This window comes from Pangasianodon hypophthalmus, chromosome 1 (genome assembly GCF_027358585.1).
Source record: "Pangasianodon hypophthalmus isolate fPanHyp1 chromosome 1, fPanHyp1.pri, whole genome shotgun sequence".
Lineage (NCBI taxonomy): Eukaryota > Metazoa > Chordata > Actinopteri > Siluriformes > Pangasiidae > Pangasianodon > Pangasianodon hypophthalmus.
In genome coordinates, this window is record NC_069710.1 from 24,786,089 (window position 1) to 24,805,599 (window position 19,511).

Below are 19,511 nucleotides of genomic sequence, written 5' to 3' on the forward strand. Positions count from 1 at the left end.
ACAAAGCCATGTTTGTCTAGGAGTAGAGTACACACTAGGGCTTTCCCCAACTAAACATAGACTTGGTCAACCAAAAAGTCAGACTAATGACCCTTCCACAGAAAAAGTTATTGTACCGTGGAAAAACACAGTACTGAAAATCACTTTATATTAGCTACTATAGTTCAGCGTAGATGTAGCATCTTTTTACAGTTTTTGCACATGCTCAAAATCTATATAAGGGAAACTGACATGGCAGCGATTAGTACACTGAAGTTGTACTGTGTTCAGTGTAACACCATTTATACCACAGTGTGGTAGAATACTCGTATCTGATTGGTCAGAAGGCATGCATTATTTTTGTATGACCGCACGGCTTGGACAGTAGCTCTGGCTGTAACACGAATGATACGTCAATATTAATGCGCTCGTTCAACACATTATTGTTTCCATAGAAACAGCTCATACACAGTAACACGTATAGTAGACGTTTCACATAATCTAAGACAAATAATGAACGGATTAAAAAACATGTTTAACAAAGATAAACATACAGTTGTTGATGCGGTGATGTGGAGAAATTTATTTAACATCATTGGAAGGAGTCTCGAGTATCAGCACTTTGCAACAGTCACAGTGCTTTGCAAAGTCTCTCAGCAAGGGAAGCTCCTTAGGACAGAGGAGTTTATGCTTTCCAGTACTGAATCCTATCTTATATTTACAAAATACATACAAAAAATAAGAATTGTAAACATGAATATAAAACACTAAAATACTAAAAATATAATAGTAAAAACAAAATTTTAGTAACCTGCATTTGATAAGCTACAGTCTTACTGATAATGAATTTAATGCCACTTCCACTATGGTCATCCTGTTACAGCTGCTTCATATTTACTAAAGGGTGTGTTCGAGATTGAGTCTGTTTAAATGATGATGTAATGGTTCTCAAACGCAAATCCCACTGAACTCCAATACAAACCCTACAGCTGAGAGAGTGAAAGAATAAAAGAATAGGGGGTAGATCTAGATTCAACCTGACTAATCAGGATAAGAAAACAGCTTGTCATGAGTAGAAGTTTTTAATTTTAATTTTTATTTGGCCCTTAAGACCAAACTTTTACCCTGAGTGGCTTTATACATAGCGGCCCTGGTTCCAGAGCAACAATTGCTGAGTGTGTATTAGAAATAAACACGTTAAAACACTACGACACAGCGTATGAAAAGAATTCAGCTGACACCTCATGCCTACTCAAATCAGCCCCTACAGCAGAACAGACAAAGTCATAACACACCTTTCCTCAGCAAGAAGTACAGAGTCAGACTAGATTCAGCCCTCCTTCATCGTGGAATAAAAACTCTGCATTCACGATCAGACTTCATGCACATTAACGAAGCACTAATAATAACTACTTGTTTATACTCAGACGTTATTAGTGTTTGGTGGAGAATTAGCCCTACTGTTCATCATGTGCACTTCATCAAGTCCTTTTCTAAACTGGCACACTTTCATCCTTTTTAAACAAATGTCTGTGTGCCATCAAACAGTATTGAATTCATTTTAAGAGCACACAGTGTTTGGCCCGAAACAAGCACTGAGAGGCAGCATCTCCTCAAAGGCAGTGAAACTGCTGCCGAAGTCCACACCCAGTTACAACTGATCTTGGCAAATCTACCATGTTCTGCGACTCCTTCTAAATTTAAAGCTGTTAAAACTAATAAAAGATTCTTTCAAAAAAGTACAAAGTATGATGCCAAGGAGGTAAAGGGGAGTTAAGCTCTTATCGCTATAAGTCTCAGAGGCTCTTAATTAGAAAAGGCAGACAACAGTATTAGACATCAATCCAATCAGCTCTGAGGCATATAAAATATATGTATACACAATATTTAACCAATATTATACAAGAGAATCTACCCTTTTCCCTCTGAGGATGTATAATTAAAATTGTAACATATCTTCTTTATCTATGACGAGAGTATTTACGCTCACACTGCAGAGAAGTGAAGCATCGACCCGCCTCGGATTCATGAGCACAGATGAAAATCCTGCACCGAGGTTTGTGGGAGTGAGAGTGGCATGAAGCAACGTGACTAAGAGCGAAGAAGGGTTAGGAATTCTCAGCTTTATGCAGATGAGAAGACTGATGCCAGTGAGATTTATTGATTGATTTTTGGAGGCCTAATTATGAGACACGCTCACTGCCAAGTGACGCACAGAAATCAGCACAGTGCAAGACTCAAGAGCCAAAACACAATTACAGCACCGCAACAAGCAACAGTAACTTTTTATACAGAAAACTACAAACTGTTCCACTGTATGAACAGCTTGGCTATGTACACACACACACACACACATAACAGCCACTTTAATAGGAACACCTGCTGATTCATGCAGTTACCCAATAAGCCAATCATGTGACAGCAGTACAATGCATAAAATCATGGAGATACAGGCCAGGAGCTTCAGTTAATTTACACTTCAAACCGAATGACCGTGACTTGGTTGTTAGTGCCAGGCGGGTTGGTTTGAGTATTTCAGAAACTGCTGATCTCCTGTGATTTGCAGGCACAGCAGTCTATAGAGTTTACACAGAATGGTGAGAAAAACGAAAAACATCCAGTGAGCAGCTCTGACGGAGGAAATGCCTTGTTGATGAGACAGCTAACAGGAAGGCTACAGTAACTCATTAATAACAACTGGTTACAACTACGCTGAGCAGAAAAGCATCTCAGAACTCACATTTTAAACCTTGAGGACAATGAGCTGCAACTGTCAGTCAAGAGCAGGAACCTGAGGCTACAGTGTGCACAGACTCAGTGAAGACTGGAAAAAGACCAGTTGATGTTTTTTTTTTCTTTCAGTTTTCAACTGTCTAGTTTCAGTTAGTCTGTGCCCAATGTAGCCTTAGGTGTTCCTATTAAAGAGAGATGAGGGTACATACACGCGGTTTTCATAACCAAGCTCAGGAGGCACTTGTAATTGCCATCCCTTATAAGGAAACAGTTCTGGAGGTTGGCGGAAAAGAGACATGGCTGTTTGAAGGGCTGTTTCATCTACTGACCCCAATGACTAAAGGGTCTGGCTAATTTCCCAACCTGGTGATGAAAATGAGTCATTAATGTTACTGTGTGAATCAGTATTTGATGGTTGCTTCAGTGCTTTGTAACATTAGCGGAAATCCATTACTACAATCACAGCAGCATCTATTTTACTTGTAGTGATCACGCAAATGTCTGAGGCATTAATCAGCCTCGTGTGCAGCACGCAGGCTAATTACAGCCTTCTGCTATCAGAGTCATTCTAACTATCTAAAAAGTCTTTGTATGCTTGCTGGAGTAGTATAATTCCAGTATATCTCTTCTCAGCCTTAGATATACTTAGATACTTTCATTTAATGCGCACAAAAATTTAATTGGGGAAAAAACGAGGAAAAGATTTTGCCTGTACAAAAAATTTGGATTCAAGAAATTGGATCAATCAAGAAAACATTATCAAAACTATTTTTAAAAAACGCATAAAAAGATATCACAATGCTCATGATATCTCAGAAAATTGCATTGAGACAATTTATCACAATATCGATATAATATCGTCAGATTATCGAGAATTTCGAAGTGTGTATGTGCTTGTTTTTGTAAACTGTCTGCACGCAAATGTCCTGACTATGGAGGAAATCAATCAATCAATCAATAAATATATAATGGGGATAACCTGCAATATCAGGACCAGTAAAGATAATCCTGACAATATATACCTTTTTTTTTTTTTTTTTTTTTTTTTTTTTAATAAAAGTTGTGTGCTTCTTTTTCAGATTCCAGTTAGGGTAAGATTTAGGATTAAAAAGTAAGTAGTTACATACATACAATATGTATACAACACATATGTATAATTATATGCCTTAAAATGTGACAAATACAAATGTTGTGCGTGTGCATGTGTGTGTATGTGGTGCCAGTATTGTTCAACAATGTATGCTCAATGCTCAAGTATCCGATTCTGTGTGAGTAGCAGGAAGACTAAGAGTTACTCACAGTTGGAGCAGAAATGAAGAGTGAGCGCATGGAAGACAAGGATAATACGAGGAAGCCTGACTCATTTTAAAGTGCGTGAGAGAAAAAAAGAAAGAGTTGCACTGAAAAGGGAGACAAAAACAAACAGCATGAATGGAGTCTGCTGGACAGGACACTCAGTTTCAGTTAAATCTTGCATTCACCTGTCACCTGCTCGCACAAATGAGAGGCACACTGATATCATTTAGCACATCAGGCAAACACAAAGAGACAGTGCTAAGGAAATTCATATTCCAGCCAAGTATGTTTATATTTCCTACTGATTTATAATGGCACAGTTTACACTTACCATGTGGCTGCTTGATCAGATACTTTGCTAAGAAGAAAGTTGGGAATGGAAGAACCCTAACAGATCGAAGTGAAAGAAAAACACATTCATAGTCATATTTCTAATGTAAAAAAGCTATCACACAAAAATGTGATACAGCCCAGATCTAAAATAGAGTTGTAAAAATGACAAATTCAGCGCTTAACACTGACCAAGTTCGGATCAGGAAACCGCTTCTGCTTTCTGAACTGTAGAAACCACAATATGTTAAAAAACACAGGAAACAATTCCGAGAAAGATTCCTGCACTTGGACCGATACTAATCATCAGTATTCACCATGGGGGAAAAAAAGCAGTATCGTTGAGAAGCAGGTCTGCGCTTGTCCAGGTCTTCAGTGCTGGTAATGAGTTCATGCCTGCTTTCTGACAGTTCCCACAGCACACCTGTGCTGCTTGTAAAGGAAAGCTTAATTTATTACTTTTCCCACACACCAGTGTTTTAGCTGACGCACACACAATTTTAAATTCCTCACTTGCAAATCCTGACCTGGTATGAACACACACATTTAACAGGGTATTACAGTTGTTGTATTTAAGGTGGAGCATGACTGGCCTCTGTTTCCTGATCAGTTATGCAGCTTTCAGACTTAAACACAATTTCACACACAATGTTTCTGTGTTTAACAGGAATGTAACTATATAGTGTACCATACTGAGCTAATCGATAATAGGCCCTTGATTCGGTATGTCTGAATATCAAACAAAACATAAAACAGAGTAGGCTATACTCTAATATATGTGTTATGTTAAGTCTAATTAACATTTAAACTTAAGCCCAAGCTCCCGAGTGGTGAAACAGAAAAGCCTTCGCCCTGTATAGATATACAGAGATAGCAAGTTTGAATCCCAGCAATGCCACAGGGAGGCTGGGAGCTAAACTGGCTGTGCTCTCTAGGTGGGAGGGATATTGTACTCTCTCTCTACCATATCAATCACAGCGACACTAGCCAATCGTGGGCATCTGTGAACTCATGCATGTGGAAGGGGGCAGATAGCCTTTTCCTCCGAGTGTGTTACGCAGCATGAGCAGCAGTTCGAAAAGAACGAGTTGGCTGGTCTCACATGACATGGACGCACATGATCGCTTTCAATCTCCCTGTCATATGATAAAGGAGACCTAACTAGTGGATGGGAACTGGCCAAGACTAACTTAGTAGTTTCCTCTGAATCTCGAATCAGGAGCGGCTCTGGGGGTTTAAAAAACATGATTCATCTAAACATGCTGCTTTTCCCAAGCTAACAGGCTAACATAATATCATACTTGTGTACTGGCTCAGGAAAAAACAGTGGCTTCGGTCAATATCAATGCAGGAGCTGGAAGATTCCCCCAGTTCTTTAAGGTCTGGTGTTTGGGAGCACTTTGGCTTCCTGGCAAGTTGTGATACAGAAACATTGCTGAAACATTACACCAGCACTAAATACCACAAACATGTTGATTAGTGGAACAAGAAGAAAACACACGTGGGCACATAAGCAGCTTTTCCTCAATGATTCAATCCGGGGTAAAGAAATCACAACAGCAATTGGAAGCTGCACATATGAGACTCTACTCTGTAATGGGGAAAGCAGAATAGAAAAACACATTTAGGGCTACAGAGATTTTCACAGCACAACAGCAGAATTGGAAATAAAAAGCCCAGTGCTTCAGACACGTCCTCGTAAAGTCACACTAGTGAAAGTTTAGCCAGAGAGATAATGTTTAATTAGCCATGTCTAGCTTTGTTATGTTCTAATGCACAGCTTTTGTGTTGTCATATGCTGCTAAGAATCTGATTGGATCACACGTTTCAACTGTTGTACTTTAATAAAGCTGAATGCTTTCCTCACCTGAAAATCGAAACCTAAGACACACATTCAGGCAACGCTGTATCAAAAATGTATTGTACTGAGACACCCCCATACATCGTGTCAAATCGAATTTGAATTTTGTGTATCTAGTGTTCATGTATCAGGTGTTTATGTGTCAGGGACAAAGACTGAGGACACTGCAGGAACAAAATGCCGACTGCTGACAGCCTGTAAGCACATTATGACTAAACATCGCAGCTGTGTAGTAATTATGCCACCTATATGGTGCAGGTAAACCTGGTCTTTGAGAACGGATGAAGTATTTGGCACGACCGTGTGATTTTCACAAAGACTAGTGAGAAAACTGCCTAATCCTTCGCTCTCACACACACCCAAAGCACAGAGCATATGCTGAAAATGAAGAGACATGTCATACATTTACTGCCTCAGGTTCTAACTGATAATGAAGACATGATTATGTTTGGGCCTAAAGGAAAAGCAAGGGAAGTGTCTGTGAGAATATGGAAAATTGAATTTAAAGGATATGGGAGATTGAATTTAAAAAAAAAAAAAAAAAAAAAAAAAAAAGAGTAAAAAAAGTGAACAGTAAACAAAACTGTATTTTGCCAAGACGCTCAAGATTAACAAGTTAAGTCATGAGCCGACTTTGTATTAGAATTCATTATGGCACATGTCCAGGTCCACAAGTCTGGTGCAAAACAAACGGCCAACTTGTATAGCCTTGTATGGCCTTTTAGGTCTGTAAAAGTTTTCAATCATAAAATCTGTGAGGAATTGGGCATTTATAATCCTATTTACAAGCATCTGCAGATGGTGGCGTAGGTGTTCGCCAACATACTCCTATGTAACGTGAACTTGTGTGCTAAGAGACAGTGTCACATGTACAGAATAACCAGGATGTACAGAAAAAGAAAAAGAAAAAAGAAAGCCTCATGATTCAATGTAGTCGAGATAACGGCAGAGGAAATAAAAAACTGAGTGTGATAAAGAGTTGTTTACATTTTACTTGATAATCTGTGGCAACATTACTCTGAAATATTTGCCTCAGCCTATGTCCTTAACAAAAAGGTTGTGCACGCTTGACGTATTTTCCCCCGCAGGCTTGAGCAGGATGTCAGATATATAGATCAAAAAGAGCTACTTAATGATCAGTGTTCCTCCTTCTTTATTTCCAGGAAGAAGAGAGCACAGATCTTCCTGCTGGTTTCTATTGGCTCATGTTTGTGTTAATGTCCACCTAGATGAACTCAACATTCATCACTGCCACAAGCAAATTTTTTTCTTTTGTTCGTACCATTGCATCTTTCCTTCTTCAAGATAATTGGCTCTTTCACTAGGTAAATATTTGCATTCAGTCCGAGGGTTCCTGGCTCGTGAGGAGCCAGTTGCATGAGAAATCACTGGCTCTATATCTTGTGTTCATTAAAAAGAAAGTTTGTTTATATTTGCTGGTATTTGACCAACTGAGTTCATTATTTCTAAAAAAGAACAGGCAGAAACATATAAAACAAGGTGCTGGACAAATCAAGGGTGTGTGCGCTAAAAAACAAAAACATGCCTCATGTCCCAACCCCAAACCTATTGGATACATTCACCTGATCAATACGCAGTACTGCAGATGGTTTTGAGACTTAGATACACCAAAACCGACATAAAGACAGTGCTGATTTCATCAGGTCACTCTGTAGGTGTACAGTTACACCGTATCAGTCCCCCTCTACCCTGTCCATCAATGAAATGGACCACTGTAGAGTAGACATGATGTGGGTGGTGGATCATATACAGAACAGCACTGACACAGTCGTTGTTACAGTGTGTGGTTCTGGTGCAAGTGTTACTATGATAATAAAACCCTAAGAGACAACAGTTTATCTTGTTTTTCCAGCAGCGACAGTGAGGAGTTTAAAAACCTCAGAGCTGTACCTGATACACCTGATACACTCGGCACCAGCAGGGTAGAGGAAATTTGCTCATTTAAGGTAGATTTTAAGAAGCTCGTCAACAATCTGGGAGAGAGCTGAGTCATTTTTGAACAGGTCTGTCAATGTTAGCCTTAAAGGGAGGTTGTGCATACAGGTGGGTGTGTACAGTACGCTTCTGACAGATTAAAGTCAACATCTGTAAAGGAGGCCTCGCTTTCAGTGGGCAGGCAGGCAGTAACGCAAATGATTCACGATAAAATCAAAGTGCGTGATACTAGCAGAGTTGAAGAAAGACTGCTCGAAAACTTATATCCAATTCTGGATTATCTGAAAACACAGCACATGATAAGAGAAATCAGAGCAACACCATACAGTCAGCTTAGTTCTTATATACATAAAACAATAAGAAAGTCTCATGTAGAGCATGACAAAAATTATGGCTTAAGCCAACTTGTCAGTCATTTTATAGACTCTCCCCAAAGCCCCTTCACGCCACCCATACCCCAGTCTCAGAAGAAACTTACAATACAATACACAATTACTTAAAATACTGCAAGGCAAGAATAAACACTGGCAGCACTTTTTTCAAAGATGGAGTAATTCAATACTGGTGAAGGGGTTGAGTATAGCTGCAGATGCAACATTGCTCTTGGACCGGGAAACACCAGCTGTATAAAGCTCTGAACAGTTTGAATAGCATACTTTACATAACAAATCAAGCAGATGTGCTTTTTTTCTATAAGAAAGTTAAAAGGTATCTTGACGATATTGATAAATCATTATCTGTAAGCTGATTTTTGCATGTTTATAGAGTTGTAACTTGGCTTTCAAGCAGTTCAGTGTCCGATCTTTTAGCTATCTTTGAGCTCACTAAATTAAGAGCTTATTACAAAGAAAACAGAACAGCGACTCTACTTGTGTCCATACTTATAAATCAGTATGAGCAGAATTTGCACAGAAGTTGCTGAGAAAACCCGGGTGGAAAACTGACTTCCAGTCCAGAATGTTTGTTTGTGTTTGGATGCACATCCTGTCAGTCATTTTAAAGACACTATATGGGCCACCTAAGATACTGAGGGTGGAGCTTCCTGAACCTGGGCAGGAATCCTTCAAATGTCGAACCCTACCTAACTATTAGAGACCTAATCTTAAAAAAAAAAAAAATTACCAAATGTACCTTGAAATCTTATTCAACTCCAGCTAATTAACCGTTAGAGACATAATCTTGCCACATTTTGACAAATCTTTCCTAGTGCACCTTCAACTCTAATTTTAGATTGCAGTCTAGTGAACATGGCTGAGCAGTGAACACACATTCTTGGCTTTAGCTGGTGAAGCACTGATGCGCTTTTTCTTATTTTAGTTACAATATCCATATGATAGCACCACTGATACATGCTTTAGCATTATCTTAGCTACATTTTACATTAGAAAGTAAAGTGCTCCATATAAACAAAATCAACCGAAATAGAAGATACATTTATGCTAATACTGAATAAGTAATATTGCTGTAATTTTTTAGTTTTTCTCAGTTGAACCATTTAGTGAAAGTGGTATTTATATGCAGTGGATTTCCTCTTTGCTTTCTTTATGCATGTTATAGTAATTACACTGCAGTACTACTATACACTGTATAGCAATACAAATATAGGCTATCTCCACGTTAATCTGCTTTATTCTTTACCAAATTTTCTTTTTCCTGTTTTGATACTGTTTCTGTTTTTTATGTGATTTGGATTTATAAATGATATTACTAGTTAGTGTTGGAGAGATGAACCACTCTGTGTCAGCTAGATGAATATAATACTTGTCAGTCAAATAAACCATGTCCCTAGTTTGCCATAATGTCATGCTACATGACTTGTGTCCGGTATCAATGCTCAAATGTTTTGAGACGTATGCTGCTACGTGAACATTACATTTGACTAGACTAAAATCTAAAATCACATTTAATATAGTTTCAGATTGTACTTTTGCACATTTTTTTCAGTAGTTTCACTGATGTTTTTCCTTAACTGAAATGCAGTTCCTTAAATGAAGAGCAGAGTTGGCTTCCCTCCGCACGCTCCACTCATCAGTGTGTGTACAGTGTTTACACAATAACTGACAAACTGACTTGGAATAATCATTCCTGCTTTTAAACACGCATTTCATTTATTTGATGGTTTTGATATTTTGATTTTGTCTCTGACATGCTGATTTTAAACATACTGGAATGTAAACAAACTTGCTGCATCTCTGTGTGTGTGTGTGTTTGTGTGTGTGAGTGAGTGTGTGTGTGTGTGTGTGTGTAAGTGCAAATTTACTGACTGAGCTGAAAGACTGAAGGAGCATCACCTGATTCAGATCACCTCGACGTTATTCCCATTAGCCATCACATGTGACTTTACTGTTATGATCATTTTCTATCTATTTAGCGCCAGTTAATGCAGAGTGGTGTTTTACCTTACTCAGTAACACTAAAACAGAAGGATGCCTTCAAGCGTCAAGTAAGACTTTACCTCTTCATGCAACCACTAATCTGTAATTATTAACTTAGACACTGTTATGTCACAAAGAAAAGAAAATGTTAAAGATTACAGAGTTTACTGACCTTAATGCACGGCTCATCTGTATACACCTGCAATACTTATGAGTTCAAATGGAGCATTAAAAAACAAAAATATGAATTTAAAGAGACAGACACGTAGATGCCCAGAGCAGTCAGTACTGATAAGGCGGAGACCAAAACAGATGAATAGAAGGCAGAGAAATGTGCGGTGATGGGTGAATGATTTATGGCAACATCAAAGCAGAGGCAGGGTGGAAAAGAGGAAGAGAGGGAGTGTCAAGAGGAGGATAAGCAATAGAGCTAGAATGAATTATGATGAGTGACAATGCACTAGGAGATCAAGTACTGCAACAGCTCGAGAAGAGGAGGGCAGAGACACATTTAATGACTCCATTACGTCGTAGATATAAGACTGAGAAAACTGTTAATAGTAAAACAAGATGAGTGCTCTGAGAAGTCACCAAGGTCTCTCACTCTTTTGTCCCCCACCAGCATTAAAGACCCCATGAAATGGCTTCTTAGCTCTGATTTGATTCCATAAGTTGATGTATTTTCCTCTAAAACAGGACATCAGAATGATGTGCCAAACTGCTTGACCGATTTGCACAACAGCAAATAGCGCTCGAGATACGCCACACCCCCACCGAATCTAAACAAACCTTACAGTAGCTGAGCGAACTAGCTTAATACTGAGAACAGTGGCGAGCTTTTTACTTACTCTTACTGATGAAGAATCCCCAACGATGTATAAAGACAAAATCATATTCATGCTCTGTCTGAGGAAGCCACATATTCCAGCAGAAAATGACCAGAAAGGGGAACAGTGTGTGAGAAGACATTCACAAACACAACGATGAAACATGCTTGCTGCTAAATTGCTGGACATATATGGTTCTAGATAGCATTTAATTGGACAGCCACAAAGATTTGCACAAATATGAATCATCAATTTGTATCATTTTTCCACTAGTGACAAACTACAAAATTAAAACCAGAACAATACTATTTTTTTCTACTTTTACTATTTTTCCAGCTATAGTGTTGTATCAGTGTCCATAAGACTAAGGTACAGAAAGCTCTGAAACACCAAATTTGATTTCAGGAACACTTTGATCACCACATGGTAATGAAATTGAGGAGACCACACATTTCCTTTTACTACGTCTGGGCAATATAGGGACTAAAATATGATATCATGGCACTTGGAATCATTTTCACGACTCAAAATAGATTCATCACAAGGTTTTATGTTTAAACAGACAAACACTAAAGCATTTGACAAGAAACAGAAGGAAAATGGTGAAACAAAAACATTTTTACTTGTTGCTATCTAGTTATAACCCCTTAAAATCCCATATTATTATTCAGTAACTACTACGAATCATTCAGTAATGAAAATAATACGAAATGTGTGCAGCTAAGAGAGTGAGGAATGTATATCTGTACAACTTCTGAGCAGTTAACAGACAAACTGTACATAGCGATATCCTTAAATGCAGGTTTAATTTGTCCATTCTTTACAAAACACACAACTGGACAATGTTTGTAGAAGCACTGACAACTTCAACGATAATTTATCACAACACAAATATACTGTCACTCATTCACACTAAATCGAGAGAGGTGGGACAGAGACATACAGCTTTTCATCTTGGGCCCTTCTAAAACACACTCTCTCAGTCTGTGCACTGGAGGACTGTTTATTTCCTGACCTTCAGTTCCTTCAGAGATATTTGCTCAATGTATCGTTAACACAATCTCTCTTGTTCTTGGTGCTCTGGCCTCCGGTGACCTGGCCCTGAGCAGGTCAATGAGGCAGAAGCCACCTGTACTTACTCATAAACCGTCAGCTCATTCATCCTGTGCATGTCAGGAGCTGCTCTATACACCTTACACGTTAAGAACCACTGAATGGATATAAACAATGCAAGTCCCTATACGACTGCTTTTCACAACTAAGTGCTATTATTACGCCTAAGCTATCCATTAAGAGTCGTAAAAAGCAATGGCTTACACACGACTCCATCGGAAAATCACCACTTCCTTTACTGAGCAGTCTGGAATTTCCCAAGGAAAATCAGTGCAGCTCGGATACATTGCGAGACATTGTGCTGCACTGTGATAATATTATATCATGTTAATAAGGCAATGTTCTTAAACCCCGGAGAACTATTAATGGTCACATTAAGGTTTAAGGTTAACCCTTTAATCTTCCAGAACCTGAAGGTCAGAAGGTTCAGACATTCCTCATAACTACTACATAAATACTGTTCCTATTAGCTTCACTAGTTAGTAAATTACTCATAGCAGCTGCTGAATAATATGCTTTATATCACAGTGCTGTTGAAATTTCAAAACTGATTGGTCAGAAGGCATTGATTAATTTTCTATAACAGCAGCTCTGATGATAGTCCCAGCTGAAACACATAAGAATATTACCATTTTTATAGTAACAGCTCATTCATAGGGACTTGTACGGCAGACAAGCCACATAATCTATATCTTATCTCCTGTATCGAAGGAGACGTTTATTTAACATTTCACTGGATGCTCAGTGTTTCAGTATTGAGGTCATTACTCTACATCAGTATCAGACTGGCTTCAAAATCTTTTTTAAAACCAATCCACTGATATAATACGCCATGAATGTGTGTGATGTTTGACTGACACAACCCATGAGGGGATGTCAGTACAGAGGTAGCGACTGATGCTTAGATCTGATATCGGTACGGTATTTTTGTGTGTGTGCGGACCAAAAAGATTATATTTGCTAAATCATAAGAACGTCATAATTCATAAAGGTGTTGTTCGGGGTGCTCAGAGCTCACAATGTAACGAAATTTAATGCAAATTTCATCACAATATTGCAGCCTTCTGCAGTACTAGAAAGATCAATATCGTGATGAGAATTAACGATACATTGTTCAGCCCTAGTTTCACCAAAGTCACACTGGTTTCAGCCTCAGGTGTGTAAGGGCTGAGCCGAAGCTAATTCATTAATGTCATTATTAGACCTGTGTATGCTCGGTCAAGTGAAACCGTGCTCCATGGAGTCTGTGAGAACATTTGTGAGAGTGAGAGGAACTTGGGCACTTTATAGTTTTACAAGCAAACAAACAACGAAAAACTCTTCGTGGCCGCCGTCCAACACATCCTCTCTCTCTCTCTCTCTCACACACACACACAGAAAGAGAGCGAGAGGAAACATAAAGACTGCTGTATATTAGCAGCACAATGTCTCAGCCTGCCACAATATGAGGGACAGTGACTGATCCGCCTTGTCCATGCGTCTCTTGTAACTGTTACGATTGCTCTTCTTTATTATTATTGTTTTATATTTTTTCTTTATTACCTTTATTAGTAAATTCACTTTTATTCTGTTTACTCATTTTATCCTCTTTTTTTCAATTATTCTGTATATAGTGCCTTTATTTTGTCCTTAATTTATGTACATTGTTTGCACTCTTTTCTGTTTACTTTATTATTACTTTTTTTATTTTATTTTTATTTCTCATTTTTTTACACTACCTTTCCTTTGGACTTGCTTTGGCAATACAAATGTACAATTACTTGTCATGTCAATAAGGTATATGAAAACTGAAACTGAGAGACATGTGCTTCAATAATGTAAATAATAATAATAATAATAATAATAATAATAATAGTAGTAGTAGTAGTAGTATAGATGACAGTCTGTAGATGCAGGATGTAAACTTTAAAACAGGAACGAGGGAGAGAATAAAAATCACAGACTATTCAAGCACATGTGTGATCTCTTCTTAAACAACAGCAACAGTTGGATCAACAACTGCTCAACACTAACAGATCCCTAAATCTGTCAAAGCAGTACGTATCAAATCTGAGAATAAAGAAAGTAGTTTATAATCCCAGATTACACACCCTCTCAGACTGTCTGTGTGAGCGGATAAAAATAGTTTATCGTGTTTTCTCGTTACTTACCGAAAAGGCAGGCGAGGAGAAGCTTTCGGATTTGATAGCCGCTGGAAAAACTTTTCGGTTGGTCCTGCTTTAATCCGAATTCTTCACTTTAGTGTACAAATCCAACGCTTTTATTATTTTTATAAGGTTAACAGAAACACTAACGCTTCCACATACACACACATATACACACACGCACGCGCGCGCGACTAAAAGCAGTGCGAGTTCACTCTAGTGAACAGACGGAGGGGGAAAAAAAACAAAGATTTTAGCGTTTATTTTAGATAAACACTAAAAATGTAAACACGTGTGTACACTTTCAAAGCAAACGGCGTCATTTAAACGTCAACAATCACGCGTAAACTACTTCCTAACGCTCCTTCTCAACCGAATAGTCAGCGCTCCAACCGCCGCTCAGGCTGTCCGTCCTCTTCTCCCAGAGACCGCTACCAGGTGCTCATTTGCATAACCTGCTCCATCGCGTCCAATCACAGCGCGCCGATTTAAATATTCAATCAGACATTCAGCCAATCAGATACGAGGTGAGGAAAGACCCCGTGACCTGGCAGCGGGCTCTTGTAAATGATACTTGACGTGCGCTCGCGCCCCTGAGAGAAACATTTTTTTACAGGAACAGTGAGGTCTGTCAGTGGGATATGAATTATCAAATTACTGAAAAGGAAACAACAGGATTCACCTTGTTAACCCTTTCTTGGTCAAAAAAAATCACCGTTTCCTTTGTGTTCGGAGAATTGCATGTCATGTGTGTCACTTTTATGACAAAAATTATATCTTTTTTTTTTCACTGATTAATTGCTTATATATGGCTGTGTGTTTATACAGAGAAAGATTTGAAAAAAAAAATCAACCAAAGTACTGTCTTCACCTGAAGATTTTCCTCTTTGTTGTTTCAAAAGACTCCATTATTACAGAGCAGGCATCTGTAACTGTATACAATTACCTGCCTGAGGCAGTAAAGACAGTGATTTAGATGCTTCAGTGGTAACAGTCAGAACTTCAAGCTTTCTGCTCAGCACTGAAGCATGCATTGCTCTGAGATAGTGGTGGTGGTGGAAAGATGGTTCAGTTGGCAGATACATCTCTTTTTCACTAATATAAACCAGAAAAAAACAGAAAGGGCGTGGTGAAGTGAAGGAAGGCACTGAAGGGTGGCGGAGAATGGATGAAAGAGAGAGTGTGGATCAGTTATGTGTTGATACTTGCCCATCCCTTACGAGGCTCTAACAAAAGACACTGGGAGCCAGCACTATGACTCTACATGCTTTCCCACATCAACACACATCTCTAACATGAGCCTAAACACCTTCTGTGTTTGAGTTCACAAAATGCAGAATGCTTTACACAAGGCACAAGACACAAAAGACGAAGGAATGAAAAATAATGCAGGTTCAGGCTGTTGTAAGATGTATATACTGTATTTTTAGTGCAAACTTTGTTATAGATTTTTATTTTATGACTTCTGCATTATTGATTCAGTACAAAAACATTTTGGATTTCCAAACATTAGTTTTCCAACACAAAATTAAATACTACAGAAAAATGTTTGTATGTCAGTAAAGAAAGCAGCAGATTACATAAGAGACACTTTTCAGACAAAAAAACATAATGAAGGCTGCTGGGTTTTGCTGCAGAAATAAGAAGCAAGTGCAACAGTTAACTGAAGAACTGCGGCTGCTTCTGCAAGATGCTCAGTAACACTTAAAGCTCATTTCCTCATAAAACTGCACACACTGTACCTGAGACTACTATTTTTTTTTTTAAGCAAAGGATCCTCACACCAAATATTGACTTTGTTTCGTTTATTACTGTTTACTGCTCTTTACAGTATTTTTTTTAATGTAGAAACATTTAATTTCATTATTTTTAAAGGCATCTTTGCTCTACAGCATTTCTTTGCATGTGCCTAAGACTTTTGCACAGTACTACACACACACACACACACACACACACACATACACACACACACACACACACACATATATATATATATATATATATATATATATATATATATATATATATATATATATGACTGACATAATCAGAACTAAGCTAGGTTGACAGTTTCAGTAGTTTTAATGGATAATACAGAAAATGCCCTCTCTACTCTGTGCTCTTATGGAACAGTAATTTTTTGGGTGTGCATGCCATTTACAATCTCTACCTACTCCCTGAAGATATTCATACAGCCCAGGTGTTTGATTGTTAAATACGGAGCCAAATGCAGGTGCTTAGCCTGAGTCTCTTTACAACCATCAAGTTCTCTGGTTTCCTGCTGTTCTCTCTCTGTTTGCTTAACTCACTCAACTTTATTGCCATACTTGTGTGGTTAATGACATTTGGCTTGAATATATCTATATGTAATTTAAACTGATGGAGTACTAATGTCACAGCTCCAGGGTCTTGAGCTCGGGTTACTGTCTGTGCAGAGATTGGTGTCTATGTGGGTTTCTTCTAGATTTCTCCAGTTTCCTCCCACCTCCCAAAAAACATGCCAGTAGCTAGATTGGCTATGCTAAATTGTAACTAGTATGAGTGTGTGAATGTGTGCATGCATGGTGTCCTGCAATGGATTGGCATTTCATCCAGAGTGTATTCCTGCCTCCTAAGATCCACCATGACCCTGACCAGGATGGAGCAGCTGCTGAAGACAAATAAAATGAATAAATGAGTACTGACATTGCCAATACTGAAGGTCTGCCAAAGTAGGTAGTCTTTAATTTGCAGAATCAGTATAATCACGCCATGCACATGGCAGTTAGGAACCAGAGTTGAGGCAGTCAGGGAAAGTATTTTAACCCATCTAGAGCATGGTTGTACTGCAGGATCACAGTGCACCATACAAGGAAGTATAAGGGATCTGTATACACAAGACTACAGAAAGTGCATATAGTTTGATGAGTGTAAGACAAGATCAGTGTGAACACTATAGTTTCAGCGTAACAGTATGTGCAGTATAATAAAATAAATACCAAAGCAGGGCAGTACACAGTAACACACTAACTACACAGAACAGCAGGAGCTGCATCAGACTGAAATAGATGGCACAGCTGTGCAAATTGGACATTGCAAATTACAGCTGAACACTAAAGTTCACATGCCCTTATTTTGAAATTATGAAACCAGCAAAACATTTGATGCAAATTTTTTATTGCAAATTTTTACAGATTTTTACTGTCTTCATGATCACATGTAACATAATGATCAAAAAATGTAGATTAAAATATGAACAGAGAAACAACCCAAATGATATTTCTGAATGTGATAGAAACACTGACTTTTATTCAAGGACTTTTTCAGGTCTCTTTCTGTTTAATGTCTCTGGCAGGGTTTTTTTTTCCACTCTTGTGTCCAGCTTTCTTCCTTTGTGAATGATGGCTTTCACTGTTGGAAATGCTATCCACAAACACAAAGGTATCTTTTTATGCATTTTTTCCAGCTATGTGAAAGGTCAATATTTTCTGATTTAGGTCCTGTGATCACTGTTTTAAATCATTAGACATTCAAAGGAGGTCAAATAAATTAACCAGAGCACATCAAGTAGAGCTTGCTAATAAAGACAACTACTGACTTAATTGCTGTAATATTTAGGATGTATATTATAATAGGAGAATTACATAAACAAGAAAATATGGCAGATAGAGATCCGTTTTTTTACTTTCTTATGGAATAAGGGGGCTGGAAAGTTGCACACAGCTGTACATGAGATTGTAAAACATAGTAAGAAACATCATAAAGAGTATATACTTTATTAGACTAATAAATCATTATACCTAATACCAGAAGTGGAAAGTAACAACCTACCAGTACTCTTGTTACAGTACTTGAATAAATGGTTCCCTGTAATGGTACTTTTTTAAATATAATTTAATCATATTATTTTTACTTGAGTTTTTTTTTTTTATATATAAAATATTAAACTTCACAACATTTATTTTCATCACTGTTACAGAGTAAACCCTGTAAGCCAATAAAAGGCAGTACTGTATTTGCAATTTTTAAATAATTCAGTTTCATGATGAAAGTCCACACTTCAGGCACCAAATGCTTAGTCAGCAGTAGCAATGTCTGAGACAGTAGAGACAGATGAGCATCCTCAGCCCAATTTATCAGGACACTTCAGTTTTAAAAGCTTCAGAGAAAACAGTGTGATAATGATCTGCAAATTATATGAGCCAAAACATGTTGCTATATCGGCATTTTCCAGCTTCAAATCCAACCTGTGGAAAAATGTACAGGCACACCATTTGACAGGTTTTTAATAATCTTGGCAATTAAAACAAAGACGAGATTCAAAAACAAGGTCGAGGTGCAGGCAAAGGTCAGACGATCAACAAACTGTATTAACAAGGTAAAACAAGAGCAAGTCGAGGAAATCAGAAACGAGATCAAAACCAGGATAGCAATCAATAATCAAAAGGCTTAGTAACAACTGGTGGAAATCAACACAAAGCATATACTTCGATTGTGTCTGAACTAAGAGACCTTATATACTGTGAGCGTGGTTATGATTGTAACAGAGTCCAGGTAATCTGGTGAAAGTGAACATCAGAGTGTTTGAGATGGTGGTGTGTTGTAGTCCTTGGCAGCATAGACATGACAGTATTAAACTTGTTGATGTTCAGTAGCGATTGCCTGTCGTGTTAAATAATTCTAAGTGCTGCTACAGCCTATAGGTAACGCTCAGGATCATGTGTTAGGGGCATCTTTGCTACAGAGCTAACTATGTAGGTAGAAACATGCATGAATTGACATGAGCTAGCTAGCTAACAAACCTAGCAAGCTACTGAAACCCCAGCAGTATTTGTCTAAGCTAGCTATGCAGCTAATGTTACCTTTTGGTGTATAGCGTTGATAACTGAGCATACCTCACTTGGCTAGTTATATAACT

At 38.2% G+C, this 19,511-nt stretch overlaps 1 protein-coding gene across 1 annotated transcript in view; it reads right to left on the minus strand.

Annotated features, from left to right (window-relative positions):
- The window catches only part of ddr1 (discoidin domain receptor tyrosine kinase 1), a 43,295-nt gene extending 28,250 nt beyond the window's left edge, over nucleotides 1-15,045 (minus strand). The window contains exon 1 of the mRNA XM_026940053.3: nucleotides 14,621-15,045. The gene's annotated coding sequence lies outside the window, so the exon portion shown is untranslated. The remainder of the gene's footprint in view (nucleotides 1-14,620) is intronic.
- Nucleotides 15,046-19,511: the final 4,466 nt, after the last annotated feature.